The sequence below is a fragment of the Salmo trutta genome, chromosome 27 (genome assembly GCF_901001165.1).
Source record: "Salmo trutta chromosome 27, fSalTru1.1, whole genome shotgun sequence".
Classification (NCBI taxonomy): Eukaryota; Metazoa; Chordata; class Actinopteri; order Salmoniformes; family Salmonidae; genus Salmo; species Salmo trutta.
The window spans coordinates 36,522,575-36,544,675 of NC_042983.1; the positions used below are offsets into that span (position 1 = coordinate 36,522,575).

Below are 22,101 nucleotides of genomic sequence, written 5' to 3' on the forward strand. Positions count from 1 at the left end.
ATGACATAATCATACAAACAATCAGAATCATCAATGTTGAGATATAACAGCATATACATTCAAATGAAAACAGTAGGCGGATGTTGTTTGTTCACCTATTATCCCTCCATGTCCAGGATTGATGTGTCTTGCCAGCCACGTTAATGATTCAAGCTACACAGGCTGCTGTTGTGACACTGTGATCCTCTGCCAAGCAGCAGATGGAACACTGACCACTGCAACATCCCACCTCTAATTCATTAAAGAATTCAACTGCAAACAATCCACCCATCTGGCTCTTTTGTTGGGAGAGGCTTAACAAAATGGTCAATAAATTAATAAGCTGCAGGGAAACCATGTAATCGTGGCGAGCTAAAAAGAAGTTACCACTTTAATACGTGTGTTTTATAGTATAGTCAAATATGATGCAAGGACTGGCCAAAGAAGCGCCCCTGGTTTAATGTTTTGGTCGACATCGGAGTCCATTAAAATCTCCCCTAACAAGTGCATTAGAATCTCCCCTAACAAGTCCATTAGAATCTCCCCTAACAGGTCCATTAGAATCTCCCCTAACAGGCCCATTAGAATCTCCCCTAACAGGTCCATTAGAATTTCCCATATCAGGTCCATTAGAACCTCCCCTAACAAACCCATTAAAATCTCCTATAACAATGTCACGATTCCCACCGACGGTGGCGCCCCCTCCTGCTCGGGTGGCGCTCGGCGGTCGTCGTCACCGGCCTATTAGCTGCCACCGATTCCCTTTTGCTTTTCCCTTTTTTTATTTTGTGACACCTGTGGTCAAATAGCCATTAGAGGGGCTATTTAGTTTAGCTGGCCCGCTCCTGTTCGTGCGGGATTAATGATTGTTTCTTTGACAGACGGCTTATGTTCGTGTCGACGTTGTTTGACGCCGTATGTATTTTCTCCCCTGTGTGTGGGAACATTTGTTTTTGTGTGAGTGTATATATTAAAAACACCACTACCCTGTGTTCGCTGCTTCCTGCGCCTCATTCCTCCTCCACGATCACCAAGCCGTAACAGAATCCCGCACCGTAATAAAAGGCATGGAATCAGCGGGAGCAGCGGCCACTCCTCTGCCCTCGATGGAGGAACGCGTACTCCACCACACGACAGTCCTCCATCGCATCGGATCGGCAATGGACCAGATGATGGAGAGGATGGACCGATGGGAGAGAAGTGGTATCCTCTCTCCACCTCCACCTCCCCCGATACAGCCATCTTCGCCCCCCATAACGTCTGGCTCTGGCGCGCTTCGTTTGGCGCTCCCGAGGGAGTACGATGGGGTGGCGGCTGGGTGCCAGGGATTTTTGCTCCAGCTTGAGCTGTACCTGGCCACCGTCAGACCTGCTCCCACGGGGGAGGAGAGCGTGAGTGCCCTCGTTTCCTGCCTGACGGGCTGAGCTCTGGAGTGGGCTAATGCGGTCTGGAACGGTCCAGACTCGGCGAGGGACCACTACCCAGAGTTCACCCGCCGCTTTCGGGCCGTGTTCGACCACCCTCCGGAAGGAAGAGCGGCGGGTGAACGGCTGTTCCACCTCAGGCAGGAGACGAGGAGTGCCCAGGACTTCACGCTGGAGTTCAGGACCTTGGCTGCTGGGGCGGGGTGGAACGACAGGGCCCTCATAGACCACTTCCGCTGCAGTCTCCGGGCGGACGTCCGCAGGGAGCTGGCCTGTCGGGACACAGCTCTGTCCCTGGACGAGCTCATAGATATGTCCATACGACTGGACAATTTGCTGGCTGCCCGCGGGCGTTCGGAGAGGGTCCTGCCCGTTCCACCCCCGTGCACCCCCGCCCCTACCCCTATGGAGGTGGGGGGGGGCCGTGCAAAGGGGCACCGGAGGAAGTGGCTCCTCCTGCACCAGCTGTGGTCGGAGAGGACACACGGCCGACCGGTGCTGGAGGAGCCAGTCTGGGAGTCGAGATGGCAGGCAGAACACTTCTCGGTCACCTCAGGTGAGTCAGCACCAGATTCACCCAGAACCCCCTGTTGGTCACGTGTTTTTACCTGTTTTGTTTACTAAATTTTTTCCCTCTTCCCAGCATAGGGCGCTAGTCGATTCAGGCGCAGCTGGGAATTTTATGGACCGTGGACTTGCCATTAAGCTGGGCATTCCGCGGGTGCCGATAGATTCCCCTTTCCCTGTGCACTCCCTAGATAGCCGGCCATTAGGGTCAGGGTTAGTCAGGGAGTCTACGGTGCCACTGGACATGGTAACGCAGGGGAATCATAAGGAACGCATTAGTTTTTTCCTTATTGATTCGCCTGCGTTTCCGGTGGTGCTGGGGGTCCCCTGGCTGGCTGGTCACAATCCCCGTATTTCGTGGAAACAGGGGGTTCTCCAGGGGTGGTCAGAGGAGTGTTCAGGTAGGTGTCTAGGAGTTTCCATAGGTGCCACGTCGGTGGAGAGTCCAGACCAGGTGTCCACCGTGCGCCTTCCCCCTGAATACGCCGATTTGGCGATCGCTTTTTGTAAAAAGAGGGCGACTAAATTACCACCTCATCGACAGGGGGATTGTGCGATAGATCTCCAGGTTGACGCTGCGCTTCCCAGGAATCACGTGTACCCCTTGTCACAGGAGGAGACTGCGGCTATGGAGACATATGTCACGGAATCCCTGGGACAGGGGTACATTCGGCCCTCCATCTCACCCGCTTCCTCGAGTTTCTTTTTTGTGAAGAAAAAGGAGGGAGGTCTGCGTCCGTGCATTGATTACCGAGGTCTAAACGCTATTACGGTGGGGTTTAGTTACCCACTACCTCTCATCGCTACGGCGGTGGAATCATTTCACGGAGCACAGTTCTTCACAAAACTGGATCTCAGGAGCGCGTATAATCTGGTGCGTATCAAGAAGGGAGACGAGTGGAAAACCGCCTTTAGTACCACATCAGGCCATTATGAGTACCTCGTCATGCCGTATGGGTTGAAAAATGCTCCAGCCGTCTTTCAATCCTTTGTTGACGAGATTCTCAGGGACCTGCACGGGCAGGGCGTGATAGTCTATATCGATGACATTCTGATATATTCCGCCACCCGCTCCGCGCATGTGTCCCTGGTGCGCAAGGTGCTTGGTAGACTGCTGGAGCATGACCTATACGTTAAGGCTGAGAAGTGTGAGTTTTCCAAACGAGCCGTCTCCTTTCTGGGTTATCGCATTTCCACCACGGGGGTGGTGATGGAGTGTGACCGCGTTAAGGCCGTGCGTAATTGGCCGACTCCAACCACGGTGAAGGAGGTGCAGCGGTTTTTAGGCTTTGCCAATTACTTCCGGAGGTTTATCCGGGGTTTTGGCCAGGTAGCGGCTTCCATTACATCACTGCTGAAGGGGGGGCCGGTGCGTTTGCGATGGTCGACGGAGGCGGACAGAGCCTTCAAGAAGTTGAAGACGCTGTTCACCGACGCACCCGTGTTGGCGCACCCGGACCCGTCTTTAGCGTTCGTAGTGGAGGTGGACGCGTCCGAGGCTGGGGTGGGTGCCGTGCTATCACAGCGCTCGGGTGTGCCATTGAAACTACGCCCCTGCGCTTTCTTTTCGAAGAAGCTCAGTTCGGCGGAGCGTAACTACGATGTGGGGGACAGGGAGTTGCTAGCAGTGGTCAAAGCTCTGAGGGTGTGGCGGCACTGGCTTGAGGGGGCTAAACACCCCTTTCTCATCTGGACCGACCACCGAAACCTGGAGTACATCCGGGCAGCGAGGAGACTGAATCCACGTCAGGCGAGGTGGGCCATGTTCTTCGCCCGGTTTAGGTTTACCATCTCCTATAGACCGGGTTCCCTGAATACTAGGGCCGACGCGCTGTCCCGTCTCTATGACACGGAGGACCGGCCCATCGATCCAACTCCCATCATTCCAGCGTCTAGGCTGGTGACACCTGTGGTATGGGAGGTGGACGCGGACATCGAGCGGGCATTGGTGTTAGAACCTACGCCTGCGCAGGTGCCCTTGGGGCGCATGTATGTGCCGCTCGGTGTTCGTGATCGTTTGATTCGGTGGGCGCACACGCTACCCACTGCGGGTCATCCTGGTGAGGCGAGGACAGTGCGGAGTCTAAGGGGGAAGTACTGGTGGCCCACCTTAGCTAAGGACGTGAGGTCCTATGTCTCTTCCTGTTCGGTGTGTGCCCAGAGTAAGGCTCCTAGGCATCTACCAAGAGGGAAGTTACAGCCCCTCCCCGTTCCACAACGACCATGGTCGCACCTGTCCATCGACTTCCTGACAGATCTTCCCCCCTCTCAGGGGAACACGGCGATTCTGGTGGTTGTGGATCGGTTCTCTAAGTCCTGCCGTCTCCTCCCATTGCCCGGTCTCCCTACGGCCCTGCAGACTGCGGAGGCCCTATTTACCCACGTCTTCTGGCACTACGGGGTGCCGGAGGACATTGTCTCTGATCGAGGTTCCCAGTTCACATCCTGGGTCTGGAAAGCGTTTATGGAGCGGCTGGGGGTCTCGGTCAGTTTGACCTCCGGTTATCACCCCGAGAGCAATGGGCAGGCGGAGAGGGTGAACCAGGAGGTGGGCAGGTTCCTGAGGTCGTATTGCCAGGACCGGCCAGGGGAGTGGGCGAGGTATATTCCCTGGGCTGAGTTAGCCCAGAACTCACTTCGCCACTCCTCTACTAACATATCACCCTTTCAGTGTGTGTTAGGTTACCAGCCGGTCCTGGCACCATGGCACCGGAGTCAGACCGAGGCTCCTGTGGTGGAGGACTGGGTCCAGCACTCCAAGGAGACCTGGAGAGCCGTCCAGGACTCACTAAAGGAGGCCAGTGCGCGGCAGAAGAGGAGTGCTGACCGCCACCGCAGTGAGGCGCCCGTGTTCTCGACCCGGAACCTGCCCCTCCGCGTGCCCTGCCGGAAGCTGGGGCCGCAGTGTGTGGGGCCCTTCAAAGTCCTGAGGAGGATAAACGAGGTGTGTTATCGGTTGCAACTCCCTTCCTATTACCGTATTAACCCCTCGTTTCATGTGTCTCTCCTCAGGCCGGTGGTAGCTGGTCCCCTTCACGAAGATGAGGTGCCGGAGGTCCCTCCGCCCCCTCTGGACATCGGGGGGTCCCCGGCGTACAGCATACGGGCCATACTGGACTCGAGACGCCGGGCGAGGGGCCTACAGTACCTCGTTGACTGGGAGGGGTACGGCCCGGAGGAGAGGTGCTGGGTGCCGGCGGCGGACGTCCTGGACCCATCGATGTTGAGGGAGTTCCACCACCTCCGTCCGGATCGCCCTGCGCCTCGCCCTCCGGGTCGACCTCGAGGCCGGTGTCGGCGCGCTGCGGGAGCCGCGCGTCAGGAGGGGGGTACTGTCACGATTCCCACCGACGGTGGCGCCCCCTCCTGCTCGGGTGGCGCTCGGCGGTCGTCGTCACCGGCCTATTAGCTGCCACCGATTCCCTTTTGCTTTTCCCTTTTTTTATTTTGTGACACCTGTGGTCAATTAGCCATTAGAGGGGCTATTTAGTTTAGCTGGCCCGCTCCTGTTCGTGCGGGATTAATGATTGTTTCTTTGACAGACGGCTTATGTTCGTGTCGACGTTGTTTGACGCCGTATGTATTTTCTCCCCTGTGTGTGGGAACATTTGTTTTTGTGTGAGTGTATATATTAAAAACACCACTACCCTGTGTTCGCTGCTTCCTGCGCCTCATTCCTCCTCCACGATCACCAAGCCGTAACAAACAAGTCCATTCGAATCTCCCTTAGCATGTCCATTAGAATCTCTCCTAACAAGTCCATTAGAATCTCCCCTAACAGGTCTGTATACAGCTCCGTAACCATTCAGGATGCCAAAATGAAAATACTTTAGAAGACAGCATTTTGTAAAATCTATTTAAATCCTGAACATCAATAAATAATTTGATCATCAAACTATTTATATGTTTCTCACTTCCCTGTCTTCCTGTGTGTGTGTGTGTGTGTGTGTGTGTGTGAGAGTGTGTGCAGGTCTGTCTGTGTGTATGTATGTGTGTGTGCAGGTCTGTCTGTGTGTGTGTGTATGTGTGTGCAGATCTATCTCTCTGACTGTGTGTGTGTGTGTGTGTGTGTGTGTGTGTGTGTGTGTGTGTGTGTGTGTGTGTGTGTGTGTGTGTGTGTGTGTGTGTGTGTGTGTGTGTGTGTGTGTGTGCAGGTGCGTGTGTGTGTGTGTGTGAGTGTGCAGTCCTCTCTACTTCCCTTGTGGTAATTGTCCCAAGCGCAGACACAGCTTTCAGTCCTCTGAAAGGAAAAGGTCCAATCGCCTGGAGGGCTAGAGCTTGGCCTCTTGTTCTGTGGAATGTGCCTTCCCACAATGCACAGCCAGAGGAGAAATAATGACTTTCATTTATTTCACAGATTTCCTCTTTAACCTCAATCTTGGTCTTTCAGAATCACCCCAATGCATCCTGTCACCATAATGACACTATTCTGTCCTGATCTTCCTGAGCCGCTGTGATCGGTAGAATAAGCTGCTCCCTACCAGCCAGCCAGCCCTTTTCTTCAGAGGGGGAACCTGATTGTGCTAAGCAGCGCTGGGCCCCCACCTCCTCTGCACAGATGCAGAATAAAAATCAGCCTACTGCTACTACTCTCATATTGATTTTAATCATTTTCAGGATTGTAATGATTTCGGGCCCTACTCTTTATGAAAAGCGCCCTCACTGATGCTCCCACAGAGAGATTGGTTTGCCTCAATGGTAGCGCCTGGTTGGGATCACTTCATCTCTCCAGACAGTGAGTTTGTTAGGAGCTCAGCTGGCCCACACAGACAGGCATTACTGGAGGTATGAAAACCCCTCTTCCCCAGGGCACCTGGCTGGGGAGGATGCTACCTCCAAGCCCTATGTTGGCTGTCTTGCTGGCCAACATAGTGAGCCTCTCCCCTCCATCCTAGATATTGAGACCAGGCTAATGATTCCTCAATGGATCAATCCAGTCTGCACCGACCGCAGAAGTCAGAAGTTCGACAACGATCCACGCCAAACATTCTTCTTCTTTCTATTGATCATTCTGTAGAAAATATTCCAGAAGAGGTAGTGTAGTATTGGATTTTCATGGCCAGAGCACCCCTTGTTCACCCCACACCCAGTTACCAATAGGTTGGAGAGCTGGGCTCTATTCCCTCGTGCCCTCTGTAGAAGTGATTGGAAGGCCTCTTTGGTTTTATGAATGTTGATTTACAGTTGATATTTGCTTCTGTCAGTGTGTCTATGGCAAATGCCCACCCTTCTCCTTCGTTCTCTGATAGGAGGATACAAGTCTCCCCACTTCCTTCCCTCGTTTTCTGTCCTCCATGCTCCCCCTTTTCCAGATCTCTCATCCCCTTTGTGCTATCTAACTGCCGATCATCTATCACCAAGGCAGCGATTAGAACCCCCAGGTGTTGACGTCTGCAACGGCCTGTCAGTCAGCGGCATGAGTTACCGCGGTGATCTCACTGACACGGCAACTGTAAATGACACCTGAAAACAGTAGATGATGAAAAGAAGAATCTCTGTAAGTTAGCTCTCGTTATCCGACATCCAACGCTCATCTCTCCTCTGTTCCTCTGGGCCTTGGGAGGGTCAGCGGGTGAACGGGAGAGAGGTGTGATGCGCTTTAATGAAAAACTTCAAGTACCAAGTAGTAGCAGTTAACCTCTCTCGCCCTTCATATGGTATGAGGCTTTCTGAGCATGGAATACGTCTGACGAATAGGGTTACATCATGATATTTGTACAGCTAACACACTGTAATTGAGATGGCCTTCAAAAGTTAGAATATCTCAGAGAAGAGAATTTCTGCCAGCACGCTTGTTTTTAAACACTGCTCTCACACATAGGACAACAGGACAGTACATTTCACTTTCTCAGTTTCCTGCGACTAAAAAACCCTCTCCTCCCTCCATCAATGTATATATTTGGTAGAACAAAAGAGCCCCTTGTTTTCGAATAACACCATTAGGCCCTTGCCATCGGTCCGCTGAAGCGGCAACATTCCTGAAGAGGTTTTCTGAGGAGGAAACATGTAGGAAATGCATGTAACTGAGGATCTCAGCAGGCCTTTTTTTACTCATTCTAGCCATCTAGTCTGGCATTGTTTCTGGACAGTACAGACCACTTTGCTCCCATTTACAGCTTTTAGCAGGCAACCTCCAGAGGGAGGTGGGAAGTAGAGGTCGGCCGATTATGATTTTTTTTTCCAGCGCCGATACCGATTATTGGAGGGTCAGGAAAAAGCCGATACCGATTAATCGGCTGATTTTTATTTATTTATTTGTAATAATGACAATTACAACAATACTGAATGAACACTTATTTTAACTTAATATAATACATCAATAAAATCAATTTAGCCTCAAATAAATAATGAAACATGTTCAATTTGGTTGAAATAATGCAAAAACAAAGTGTTGGAGAAGAAAGTAAAAGTGCATTATGTGCCATGTAAGAAAGCTAACGTTTAAGTTCCTTGCTCAGAACATGAGAACATATGAAAGCTGGTGGTTCCTTTTAACATGAGTCTTCAATATTCCCAGGTAAGAAGTTTTAGGTTGTAGTTATTATAGGAATTATAGAAATATTTCTCTCTATACGATTTGTATTTCATATACCTTTGACTATTGGATGTTCTTATAGGCACTTTAGTATTGCCAGTGTAACAGTATAACTTCCGTCCCTCTCCTCGCTCCTACCTGGGCTCGAACCAGGAACACATCGACAACAGCCACCCTCGAAGCAGCGTTACCCATGTGGCGCAAGGGGAAACAACTACTCCAAGTCTCAGAGCGAGTGACGTTTGAAACGCTATTAGCGCGCACCCGTTAACTAGCTAGCCATTTCACATCGGTTACACCAGCCTCATCTTGGGAGTAGATAGGCTTGAAGTCATAAACAGCGCAATGCTTGAAGCACAGCGAAGAGCTGCTGGCAAAACGAAAGTGCTGTTTTGAATGAATGCTTACGAGCCTGCTGGTGCCTACCACCACTCAGTCAGACTGCTCTATCAAATCATAGACTTAATTATAATATAATAAACACACAGAAATACGAGCCTTAGGTCATTAATATGGTCGAATCCGGAAACTATCACGTTTATTCTTTCAGTGAAATATGGAACCGTTCCGTATTTTATCTAATGGGTGGCATCCCTAAGTCTACCTTTTATTTTACCTTTATTTAACCAGGTAGGCAAGTTGAGAACAAGTTCTCATTTACAATTGTGACCTGGCCAAGATAAAGCAAAGCAGTTCGACAACATACAAAAACACAGAGTTACACATGGAGTAAAACAACGTACAATCCATGATGCAGTATAAAAAAAAATAAAAAAAATAAGACTATATACAATGTGAGCAAATGATGTGAGATAAGGGAGGTAAAGGCAAAAAAATATATATAATATATATAATATAAAAATATAAATATTCCTGTTACATTGCCCAACCTTCAATGTTATGTCATAATTACGTAACATTCTGGCAAATTAGTTCGCAACGAGCCAGGCGGCCCAAACTGTTGCATATACCCTGACGCTGCGCGCAAGAGAACTGACACAATTTCACCTGGTTAATATTGCCTGCTAACCTGGATTTCTTTTAGCTAAATATGCAGGTTTAAAAATATATACTTCTGTGTATTGATTTTAAGAAAGGCATTGATGTTTATGGTTAGGTACAGTCGTGCAACGATTGTGCTTTTTTCGCAAATGCGCTTTTGTTAAATCATCCCCCGTTTGGTGAAGTCGGCTGTCTTTGTTAGGAAGAAATAGTCTTCACAGTTCGCAACGAGCCAGGCGGCCCAAACTGCTGCATATACCCTGACTCTGTTGCAGAGGTGACACATTTTCCCTAGTTAAAAGAAATTCATGTTAGCAGGCAATATTAACTAAATATGCAGGTTTAAAAATATATTCTTGTGTATTGATTTTAAGAAAGACATTGATGTTTATGGTTAGGTACAAGTTGGAGCAACGAGTCCTTTTTTGCGAATGCCCACCGCATCGATTATACGCAGGACAGGCTAGATAAACTAGTAATATCATCAACCATGTGTAGTTAACTAGTGATTATGATTGATTGATTGATTGTTTTTTATAAGATAAGTTTAATGCTAGCTAGCAACTTACCTTGGCTTCTTACTGCATTCGCGTAACAGGCAGGCTCCTCGTGGAGTGCAATGTAAAGCAGGTGGTTAGAGCGTTGGACTAGTTAACCTTAAGGTTGCAAGATTGAATCCCCAAGCTGACCAGGTATAAAATCTGTCGTTCTGCCCCTGAACAAGACAGTTAACCCACCGTTCCCAGGCCGTCATTGAAAATAAGAATGTGTTCTTAACTGACTTGCCTGATTAAAAAATATTTATAAAAAAATGTAAAAAATTAAAATCGACAAATCGGTGGCCAAAAATACCGATTACCGATTGTTATGAAAACTTGAAATCGGCCCTAATTAATCGGCCATTCCGATTAATTGGTCGACCTCCAGTGGGAAGGGGTTTGGGGTCAGGTATAAGGACCAGGGAGAGGAGGGGAGAAGGGGAGGCGAGAGGAAATGAGAGGAGGGGAGAGGAGACAGGGTTGGATTAGAGATTCAGAAGAGCAGCTTTGGAAGGGAATGTGTGAGGCTGTTTTCACTGTGAACCATTAATGGTGCTCTCTCTTCCTCTGTTGGCTGTCCTTTATGGGGATAATAGCTGAAATAACAGGTTACTGTGAGTAAGGTATAGTTTATACTGTCTGCCGGGGGCGGTCAGTGCCGTTTCAGATTAGGTAGGACCATTTTTTTTTATCAGCATGTCCTTATTTCTGTTACAGCATATTGGATGATTGTCCTTAATATTCTATTCACCCAGTTCAATGCAACGTCGATAGGTTTAGGCTACTACATGATAATCAAATGTTCCCTATACCCATCATGATGTTGCTGCAACCTAGCCTACGAATGAAAGTTTATAACGTAGGTTGCACAGGTCGACAAAATTGTTTTAGTAATGACGGTGACAGACAGTGACACATTCAATGCCTCCTTGGCTACATCTAGCTGATCTATGATGTAATCATTAGTCGAAACAGATTCATTGTCTCATCCTTTGATTAGGTGGACAACATGTCAGTTCATGCATGAGCTCTGATAGGTTGGAGGATGTCCTCCGGAAGTTGTCATAATTACTGTGTAAGTCTATGGAAGGGGGTGAGAACCATGAGCCTCCTAGGTTTTGTATTAAAGTCAATGTACCCAGAGGAAGACAGAAACTAGCTGTCCTCCAGTTACACCATGGTGCCACCCTACAGAGTGCTGTTGAGGTTACTGTAGACCTTCTTTGCAAAACAGTGTGTTTTAATCAATTACAGTGCATTCGGAAAGTATTCAGACTTTTTCCACATTTAGTTATGTTACAGCCTTATTCTAAAACGGATGATTATTATTTTTTGCCTCATCAGTCTACACCCAATACCCCATAATGACAGAGCAAAAACTAGCCTAATGCTACAGTCAGGTTCCTGTGTTTGGTCCTGGCCTAATGCTACTGCCAGGTTCCAGTGTTTGGTCCTGGCCTAATGCTACTGCCAGGTTCCAGTGTTTGGTCCTGGCCTAATGCTACTGCCAGGTTCCTGTGTTTGGTCCTGGCCTAATGCTACTGCCAGGTTCCGGGATTCGGTCCTGGCCTAATGCTACTGCCAGGTTCCTGTGTTTGGTCCTGGCCTAATGCTACTGCCAGGTTCCGGGATTTGGTCCTGGCCTAATGCTACTACCAGGTTCCGGGATTTGGTCCTGGCCTAATGCTACTGCCAGGTTCCGGGATTTGGTCCTGGCCTAATGCTACTGCCAGGTTCCGGGATTTGGTCCTGGCCTAATGCTACTGCCAGGTTCCGGGATTTGGTCCTGGCCTAATGCACATTGAGTCTTCTATCTCTACACTCACCAAAACCAATCCCCTTTTCCTCCATTTTCTAGATCAATTTAACTCTACTTCTGCTGTCAAATAGAAACAAAGCACTATCTGTTACAGTGTCTTTCTAAATGTGACACATTTTACTCGCCAGCCAGTTACCGATGAGGAATAGCAGTCTTCACGTCGAGCTGAAACTCCCATATTTCTGTGGTTCTGCTCTGTCCTGACTCCCTGTACCCCATCGCTCCATCTTACTGTGGAACAATATTCCTATCTGCTTACTCAGCACACACACACACACACACACACACACACACACACACACACACACACACAGACACACACACACACACACACACACACACACACACACACACACACACACACACACAGACACACACACACACACACACACACACACACACACACACACACACACACACACACACACACACACACAGACACACACACACACACACACACACACACACACACACACACACACACACACAGACACACACACACACACACACACACACACACACACACACACACTCACACACACACACACAGACACACACAGACAGACAGACAGACACACACAGACAGACAGACAGACAGACAGACACACACACACACACACACACACACACACACACAGACACACAGACACAGACACACACACACAGACAGACAGACAGACAGACAGACAGACAGACAGACAGACAGAGAGACACACACACAGACACACACACACAGATATACACATGCATGCCATGGACACACGTCACACACACCCGCACCCACACGACACACACACACACACACACACGGTCATACACAAATAGTCACACACACAGCCTTCTTTTGCCAAAATTAATTAGGTTTATTTAATTAAAACCAGCCACACATTTTTCAAGCCACTGCCACAGAATGCCTTAAATGCCAATACACATGTAGTGTTTAGCGTAGTGGGGAGAGACCCACTCTGGAGGGAGTTGATGAGTTTTAATGTCAGGGAGCCTTTGATATGGGACTTGTAGTTCAAACCCCTCCCTGCTTTAGTTGGAGGAAGATGAAGGATTTCACTGCCGGACCATAAAAACAACCACAGCTCCCCTCTCATCCTAATTAAATGAGGTCCTCTGTACCGTATGTGAGGCAGACAGGCTAATGATATCGCAGCAGAGAGAATGGAGAAGCAGTTTAATACGTGTACTGGGACTTATCCAGGGGATTAGGGACCTATATCTTGAGTGGAGGCAAGGCAAGCCTCAGGTACACAGACGGAAACAGCCGGCTTGTTGAAACAGCAGTGGATAGGTTATAACATTGCCTTTTGTCTCGTGTTCGGGGATGGATATCGTGGAATAATCCAGCACATATGCTAGCAGCCCTGTTCACTTGGCTGTTGGCTCGCTGCTGGTGTATCGCTGGGTTGCCTGGGCTGAGCCGGCGGCTCTAAAAGACAGGATATTAATCAGAAGGTTCATAATCAAAGCTTTCACCGCACAGCAGTCAGTCAGTCCACCCTGAGACACACACTCACACCAGAGCCATGTCACCATTGCAGTGTCATCATCATTGTGTCAGTGTTGCTAGGAAGGAACTGTTCTGAGATCGCTGTGTTTGGGCCTCAGTTGACAGCTGCTGTATGTACAGTATACCTATTGTAAGAGCAGAAGAGTGGGGTTAGGTATTTGATAGTCTTTTTTTTTTGTTTTGGCGTTGGTGCAGTTGTGCTTGTTTGTGTTTTAGATTGAGATGTGACTTTTTTTGAGTGACAGATGTGTTTGTTATTTTTGCGCATGTTTGTGGTCAAGTGCATGCATATTACAGTAGGCGTGAGTGTGTGTAATGGGTGTCATTTTGTTTGGATTGCATCCTTAGTTGTGTACCCACACATGGGTGTGTGCGTATTTGTGTGTGTTCGTTCCAGAAGAACAGAGCACAGAGGCCAGTAATGAGATTCCTAGCTGCCTGCTCTTCTTCTTTAGGGGCTCTGCATTGAGATGTGTCTGTCTTCTAGAGTGGGTCACAAATCAGCCTCCGAGAAGCTCCGTCGCACTGCGCGCTCTGTACTCGCCATTCATCTGCGGCCCAGCCCCCCCGACTCCCCAATCCTGTTGCCTCTGCCTGAGTTTCTCCCCCTCTATCTAGCTCAGTTTTCTGCACTTCTGTGTCTATGACAGGTATTAATATATCCTCGGCCAACTGTAGTGGAGAAAACAGTCCGCTCAGACCGAGTAATAAAGCCCAAATCAGATAAGAAAGAGTTTGATGAAATCTAAGTGGTGAGGTGTTATAAAAGGGACTGTTTGTGATCACATTACACAGCAATGCCTTTCTGTCTTTATTTATTTCTCTCTCTCTCTCTACAAATATATCGCTCTCTCTCTCTCTCTCTCTCTCTCTCTCTCTACAAATATATCGCTCTCTCTCTCTCTCTCTCTCTCTCTCTCTCTCTACAAATATATCGCTCTCTCTCTCTCTCTCTCTCTCTCTCTCTCTCTCTCTATATATATATATATATATATATATATATATATATATATATATCACTGTCTGTCTGTCTGTCTGTCTGTCTGTCTGTCTGTCTGTCTGTCTGTCTGTCTGTCTGTCTGTCTGTCTGTCTGTCTCTCTCTCTCTCTCTCTTTCTCTCTATCTTTCCATGTCGCACACTCTGTCTGTCTGTCTGTCTCTCTCTCTCTGTCTCTATCTCTGTCTCTCTCTCTCTCTCTCGCTCTCTCTCTCTTGCTCTCTCCCCCACTCACTTATTGGTCATGAAGCCTGCTTCTCCTCTCCCCCTCTCCTCTTTCCCCCTGCTCCCCCTCTCAGCTCCGGAGTGGTGCTGCTCAGCATAGTAATGAAAGAGAGACTGCTCTCCCAAGCCTCTGAAGACAGGGGCCATTAAAGTGCATTAAAACACAATAAGATCTGTCTGTGAGCCATAGAGGACAATGTTGCTGTGGTCTCAGGGCTGATCTCTGTCAGTCGCCACACCAAACCAGCCTGACAAACCAGCCTGACAAACCAGCCTGACACCATTTTTAGACGGAAGATAAATATTCCAGGAATGTTGTTTTGATTTATGAATCATATCTTGTTTACCTTCACAAAAGACGAGGACATAAATCGGTAAAGCTCAGGTCTATAATATATTTTGGAGGATTATGAAGCATGACTTCCCATCTCAGCAATATGCCTTTCAAATATCTAGATGTGAAGCAACACAGAGATACACGCAGTCACAGCCATACACACAGCTGTAAACACAGCCGCACATACAGCCTCACACACAGAGATACACACAGCCTTTCACACAATCATACACACAATCATACACACAGCCATACACACAGCCTTACACACAGAAATGAACACAGCCTTACACACGATCATACACACAACCTTACACACAACCATAAACACAGCCTTACACACAGCCTTACACATAGCCATATACACAGCCTTACACACAGCCTTACACACAGCCATACACACAGTCATACACATAGCCTTATACAAAGCCGTAAACACAGTCATACACACAGGCTTACACACTGTGATACATACAGCCTTAAACACAGCCTTACACACAGCCTTAAACACAGACATACACATAGCCTTACACACAGCCATACACACAGCCATACACACAGTCATACACATAGCCTTACACACAGCCTTACACACAGCCACACACACAGCCATACACACAGAGGCATACACACAGAGACACACACAGAGACACACACAGAGACACACACAGAGACACACACAGAGATACACACAGAGACACACACAGAGACACACAGAGACACACACAGAGACACACACAGAGATACACACAGAGACACACACAGAGACACACACAGAGACACACACAGAGACACACAGAGATACACACAGAGACACACACAGAGACACACACAGAGACACACACAGAGATACACAGAGATACACACAGAGACACACACAGAGACACACACAGAGACACACACAGAGACACACACAGAGATACACACAGAGACACACACAGAGACACACAGAGACACACACAGAGACACACACAGAGATACACACAGAGACACACACAGATACACACACAGAGACACACACAGAGACACACAGAGATACACACAGAGACACACACAGAGACACACACAGAGACACACACAGAGACACACAGAGATACACACAGAGACACACAGAGACACACACAGAGATACACACAGAGACACACACAGAGACACACACAGAGACACACACAGAGACACACAGAGATACACACAGAGACACACACAGAGACACACACAGAGACACACAGAGATACACACAGAGACACACAGAGACACACACAGAGACACACACAGAGACACACACAGAGACACACAGAGATACACACAGAGACACACAGAGATACAGGGAAAAGGGCTCTATAAGTTGATGTCAACAGATCTTAGTGTTCTGTGTATATTTACTATTTTGTGTTGTGTTCCTGACATATAGTTGCTTTATTACATAGGAATTCATCAGTATTTATTTCTAAGCATTGAGATAAAAGTGTTTCCTTTTCGTTTGTGGTTAGTGTCACAAACACTGTAAGGATATGTGAACGCTTCTTTTGTTTTACGTTGCTGACATTGAAACATCATGGAAGAAAATGTCAGACCTCATTGCACAATAAGTTGTTATCCTGTTCACATAACATTTACATAAATTCCCTCTTTAATGCTTTTGCCTTCTCGAGGGAGTGCCTTAACTAATTTCTGTCTCTGCCGGGGCACTGTTGCTCGTCACATTCACGTGGCAATCACGACTTCAGGTGTGGTGAGTTGAGTTTTCCAAATTCTAATCCCATATAATCATTTCTGATTGCCACCCAGAAGGGACAGGGTGAGCTGCTATAATATCTGCACTTACTGCAGCTTTGGAGATGGAAGCGTGTCTAGCTCGCTCCCAGGCTGCAGGTGGAGGGTCTGTCTGAGCTCCTGCAATGACAGAGGACAATCAGCTGACCTTCAGCCCCATGGGAGGGTACCTGCTGACCTTCAGCCCCATGGGAGGGTACCTGCTGATCTTCAGCCCCATGGGAGGGTACCTGCTGACCTTCAGCCCCATGGGAGGGTACCTGCTGACATCCAGCCCCATGGGAGGGTACCTGCTGACCTTCAGCATCATGGGAGGGTACCTGCTGACCTTCAGCCCCATGGGAGGGTACCTGCTGACCTTCAGCCCCATGGGAGGGTACCTGCTGACCTTCAGCCCCATGGGAGGGTACCTGCTGACCAGCCCCATGGGAGGGTACATGCTGACATCCAGCCCCATGGGAGGGTACCTGCTGACCTTCAGCCCCATGGGAGGGTACCTGCTGACATCCAGCCCCATGGGAGGGTACCTGCCGACCTTCAGCCCCATGGGAGGGTACGTACCTGCTGAACAGGGAGCAATCATCTGCTGGCTGAGGGACCTTGGATGTTTTTTCTCTACCAAACGTCAGCCGATTCTCACACGCAGAGTTTATAGTGTGTGTGTGTGTGTGTGTGTGTGTGTGTGTGTGTGTGTGTGTGTGTGTGTGTGGAGTAGTGAAGTGTGTGTGTGTGTGTGATTGGAGATTTCCAAGGGAAAAAACTAAATGTAGATTTTGTAGAAAGAACAGAGGGTCGTTGAATATTTCCACAAACTCCTTCACCATTGTTCCTTCTGCCCGCAAGATTCCAGATTTATATTCCGCTCAATCCTAGCAATCCCCCATCTCCCTGGTGATCAAGGGTCGAGGAAGAATTCTAAAGCTGGCGGAGAAGGAAAAAACAAGCAAACAAAGGGAGGGAGAGAGAGAAGGATGATGATTTGTTGTTCTGTTGAAAAAAAGCGATTTAAAGGTGACTTTCAAATACTGCAGTTTTCCACTCTTTTGCAGCATGTCTGCCAGGAGAGAGAGTTTGGCAGGCGTCAGGGGACTGGGTTGAGGATGAGGGCCCGTCAGTGCATCAGCCGCAATCGTACCCTCTCTCTCTCTCTCTCTCTCTCTCGCGCGCTCTTTCTGTTGACCCTGCTGTATTGATGTCTCTCACAAACACACACATGTACACTATATACCAACTAAATAGTGGAGAGATGTGTGTTTTGTCAGACTCTTAAGATTCCTATGATATTGGCTGCCGTCATGCAAGCTACTGTAGCCTCCTAATGGCACTATAAAGATCAGCTCATTGGTGGAGATGGCCGGATAAAGATCAGCTCATTGGTGGAGATCAGCCTGATAAAGATCAGCTCATTGGTGGTGATCAGCCTGATAAAGATCAGCTCATTGGTGGAGATGGCCGGATAAAGATCAGCTCATTGGTGGAGATGGCCGGATAAAGATCAGCTCATTGGTGGGGATCAGCCTGATAAAGATCAGCTCATTGGTGGTGATCAGCCTGATAAAGATCAGCTCATTGGTGGTGATCAGCCTGATAAAGATCAGCTCATTGGTGGTGATCAGCCTGATAAAGATCAGCTCATTGGTGGTGATCAGCCTGATAAAGATCAGCTCATTGGTGGTGATCAGCCTGATAAAGATCAGCTCATTGGTGGGGATCAGCCGGATAAAGATCAGCTCATTGGTGGTGATCAGCCGGATAAAGATCAGCTCATTGGTGGTGATCAGCCTGATAAAGATCAGCTCATTGGTGGTGATCAGCCTGATAAAGTATGGCAGGGCTAACACTCAGCTCTGTTGATTATCACACAGGGCCATTTTAGGATGGCCCTCGGAAGGATGCGATGGCCTCTCCTTCCTGTCCTCGTCCGGTGACAGAACTCCTCAGTCCACAGTGCACTAATCACAACGCCCCAGTCTGCAGCTCACCAATCACAACTCCTCAGTCCACAGTGCACCAATCACAATACCTCAGTCTGCAGCTCACCAATCTCAACACCTCAGTCTGCAGCTCACCAATCACAACTCCTCAGTCTGCAGCTCACCAATCACAACTCCTCAGTCTGCAGCTCACCAATCACAATACCTCAGTTTGCAACTCACCAATCTCAACGCCCCAGTCTGCAGCTCACCAATCACAACTCCTCAGTCTGCAGCTCACCAATCACAACTCCTCAGTCTGCAGCTCACCAATCACAACTCCTCAGTCTGCAGCTCACCAATCACAACTTCTCAGTCTGCAACTCACCAATCACAACCCCTCAGTCTGCAGCTCACCAATCACAACTCCTCAGTCTGCAGCTCACCAATCACAACTCCTCAGTCTGCAGCTCACCAATCACAACTCCTCAGTCTGCAGCTCACCAATCTCAACTCCTCAGTCTGCAGCTCACCAATCTCAACTCCTCAGTCTGCAGCTCACCAATCACAACTCCTCAGTCTGCAGCTCACCAATCACAACTCCTCAGTCTGCAGCTCACCAATCTCACGCAGGCCGACAGGAAGAAGATCTTTTCAGCATTGTCTTCATGTATGTCACCTCGTGTGGCTCGTGGAAACCGCATGCAATCAGCCAGGCCCTGGAACATGAAGCCTGTTGTGTTGGTGACCACACACATTCCCATAAATGATCCCTGATGGACTTCTCATGTTCTGTTTGATCATGAGGCTGGAGATTGCAGGGAGCTTTAGAAAGACAGCGTGATGTACGTACCACATGAGGATGCATGCTCTCTATACACTGCCTCTCCTTCATCCCCTCAGTCGGAAGGACGTGGACAGAGAGGGAATGCTGATGATAGGGGGCCTCTGGTTGCACTCAGTCAGTCAATCATCAGAGCAGTCTTGCTTAGATCAAAGTTGAAAGGAATGGATCATTAGAGCTCCTAAACTTCTCACTGGTATTCCCAAATGCAGCGGGGCGAAGCCTCATTCCCTCTGTCCGTGCTTTTCTTGCCCCACAGGCAAATAATGTTCCTCTTTATTTTGAGTGCGCTGGGCCACTAGTGGCCAAGTCTCTGGGAGATATTGTTTTCATCATTTTGACTCACTCTATCATTCGGGCCATGTGTCTCTTTGAAATATGAACCGATAATTGTAAACGTTTTAATTTCCTGTTCAACACTTCTCTTTCAGTGTTGTAATTCTAGGCATTTTTTTGTCACCTTACTGCCTCCTCACATTGTCCTGGTGTGTGTTGCTGCTGTGTTAGAGGGATGGCTTGTCATTAGAAATTAATTGATTGCTTGTTTTCATCAGGATGTCTGGAATGAGCACAATGAACCTCTGTATTAATGAGCTCATGCCAGAATGAACTTTGTGTTAATTGGTTTTTAGGATTCGGTCGGTCTCAATGACAAAGCAACATGGCTCTTTGAGTGACAGGTAAGCTACCGCAGTAACGGCAGGCAGAGTCTCTGTGAATGCTGTCTTGTCCGGAAGATTTGAGTAAGGAGTACACGTCACCCGAGGGATCGGTATACGTGGGCGCCGAGGCAATGGGATCGTCAGTGGGCTGTCAGAGTAGAGAAGACCCAGGAGAGTTGGAGGAGAGAGGAAAGAGGATAGAGGATAGGTAGAGGAGACTGAGAAGAGGACTGGGAGAGGACAGAGTGAGAGGGATGGGAGGAGAGGACAGGAGTTGTAGAGGAGAGGAGAGGTAGAAGAGAGGATATGAGAGAAGAGAGTAAGAGGGAAGAGAGGACAGGGGAGGTAGAGGAGAGGTAGAAGAGAGGATAGGAGAGGAGAGAGTAAGAGGGAGGAGAGGACAGGAGAGGTAGAGGAGAAGAGAGGTAGAAGAGAGGATAGGAGAGGAGAGGAGAGAGTAAGAGGGAGGACATGAGAGGTAGAAGAGAGGAGAGGAGAGAGTAAGAGGGAGGAGAGGACAGGAGAGGTAGAGGAGAAGAGAGGTAGAAGAGAGGATAGGAGAGGAGAGGAGAGAGTAAGAGGGAGGACATGAGAGGTAGAAGAGAGGAGAGGAGAGAGTAAGAGGGAGGAGAGGACAGGAGAGGTAGAGGAGAAGAGAGGTAGAAGAGAGGATAGGAGAGGAGAGGAGAGAGTAAGAGGGAGGACATGAGAGGTAGAAGAGAGGAGAGGAGAGAGTAAGAGGGAGGAGAGGACAGGAGAGGTAGAGGAGAAGAGAGGTAGAAGAGAGGATAGGAGAGGAGAGGAGAGAGTAAGAGGGAGGACATGAGAGGTAGAAGAGAGGAGAGGAGAGAGTAAGAGGGAGGAGAGGACAGGAGAGGTAGAGGAGAAGAGAGGTAGAAGAGAGGATAGGAGAGGAGAGGAGAGAGTAAGAGGGAGGACATGAGAGGTAGAAGAGAGGAGAGGAGAGAGTAAGAGGGAGGAGAGGACAGGAGAGTGAGAGGAAGGAGAGGAGTGGGAGAGGAGTGGGGAGGAGAGGAGAGGAGAGGGATATTAGAGGAGAGGAGAGGAGATCGGTATAAAACAGGAGAGGATAGAGGAGAGGTATAAAAGAGTGGAGGGAGAGGGTAAAGGAGAGGAGAGGAGCAGAAGATGGAGAGGTGGGCGGCGTGGGAGGGAGTTGAGGACTGGGGTGAGCCGTGAGCGTGGGAGAGCCAGCAGAGAGCACCAGGCAGTCAGCCAGGCAGTAGCTAGCTCCACTCCCCAGCATGATGTCACTGGTACAGGCAGGTAGAGACACTGCAGTGGCATTGTGCAACAGGAACGACAGGACCAACAGGGTTCCAGCCGGCCGGACAGATCCTCTGTAAATGATCATTAGTGCCAGATCAGCGGCCATCTTCAATCAGCACTGGCAACCACTCGGCTTGCAATTATTTACATCTCTCAGGAGAAGAGCTGTATTTATCTCCATCTCTCCGCCATCACTGCTCTCCTCCCCCGACCCACCACTGAGCACAAGCAGAATGTGTTTCTGGCTCCCTCCCTCACCTCCTCAGTGATTGATGACATCTCACACAGCCATAAAACAGACAGCATAATATCCAGAAACCTGAAGAGAAAAAAAGATGTGATGTGCACGCAGCCTCAAGCGTTGTTTGTGAGGAGTCCTCAATTACTTTTTGTGAAATATCACAACAAAGTGACATTGATGCTGTCAAGGTCCTGGAGGTGTTTGTGTGAGGATTAGCTTCTGAGGATACTTGGTGTGTGTGTGTGTGTGCGTGTGCGACTGTGTGTGTGCGTGTGTGACTGTGAGTGTGCGTGTGCGACTGTGTGTGTGCGAGTGTGACTGTGAGTGTGACTGTGAGTGTGCGTGTGCGACTGTGTGTGTGTGTGCGTGTGTGACTGTGAGTGTGCGTGTGCGACTGTGTGTGTGTGTGTGCGTGCGTGTGTGACTGTGAGTGTG

The 22,101-nt window shown here is 48.8% G+C and overlaps 1 protein-coding gene across 2 annotated transcripts in view; it reads left to right on the forward strand.

Annotated features, from left to right (window-relative positions):
* Positions 1 to 22,101, forward strand: part of LOC115164974 (glutamate receptor ionotropic, delta-2) — a 582,060-nt gene that overhangs the window by 87,294 nt on the left and 472,665 nt on the right. The window lies entirely within an intron of this gene.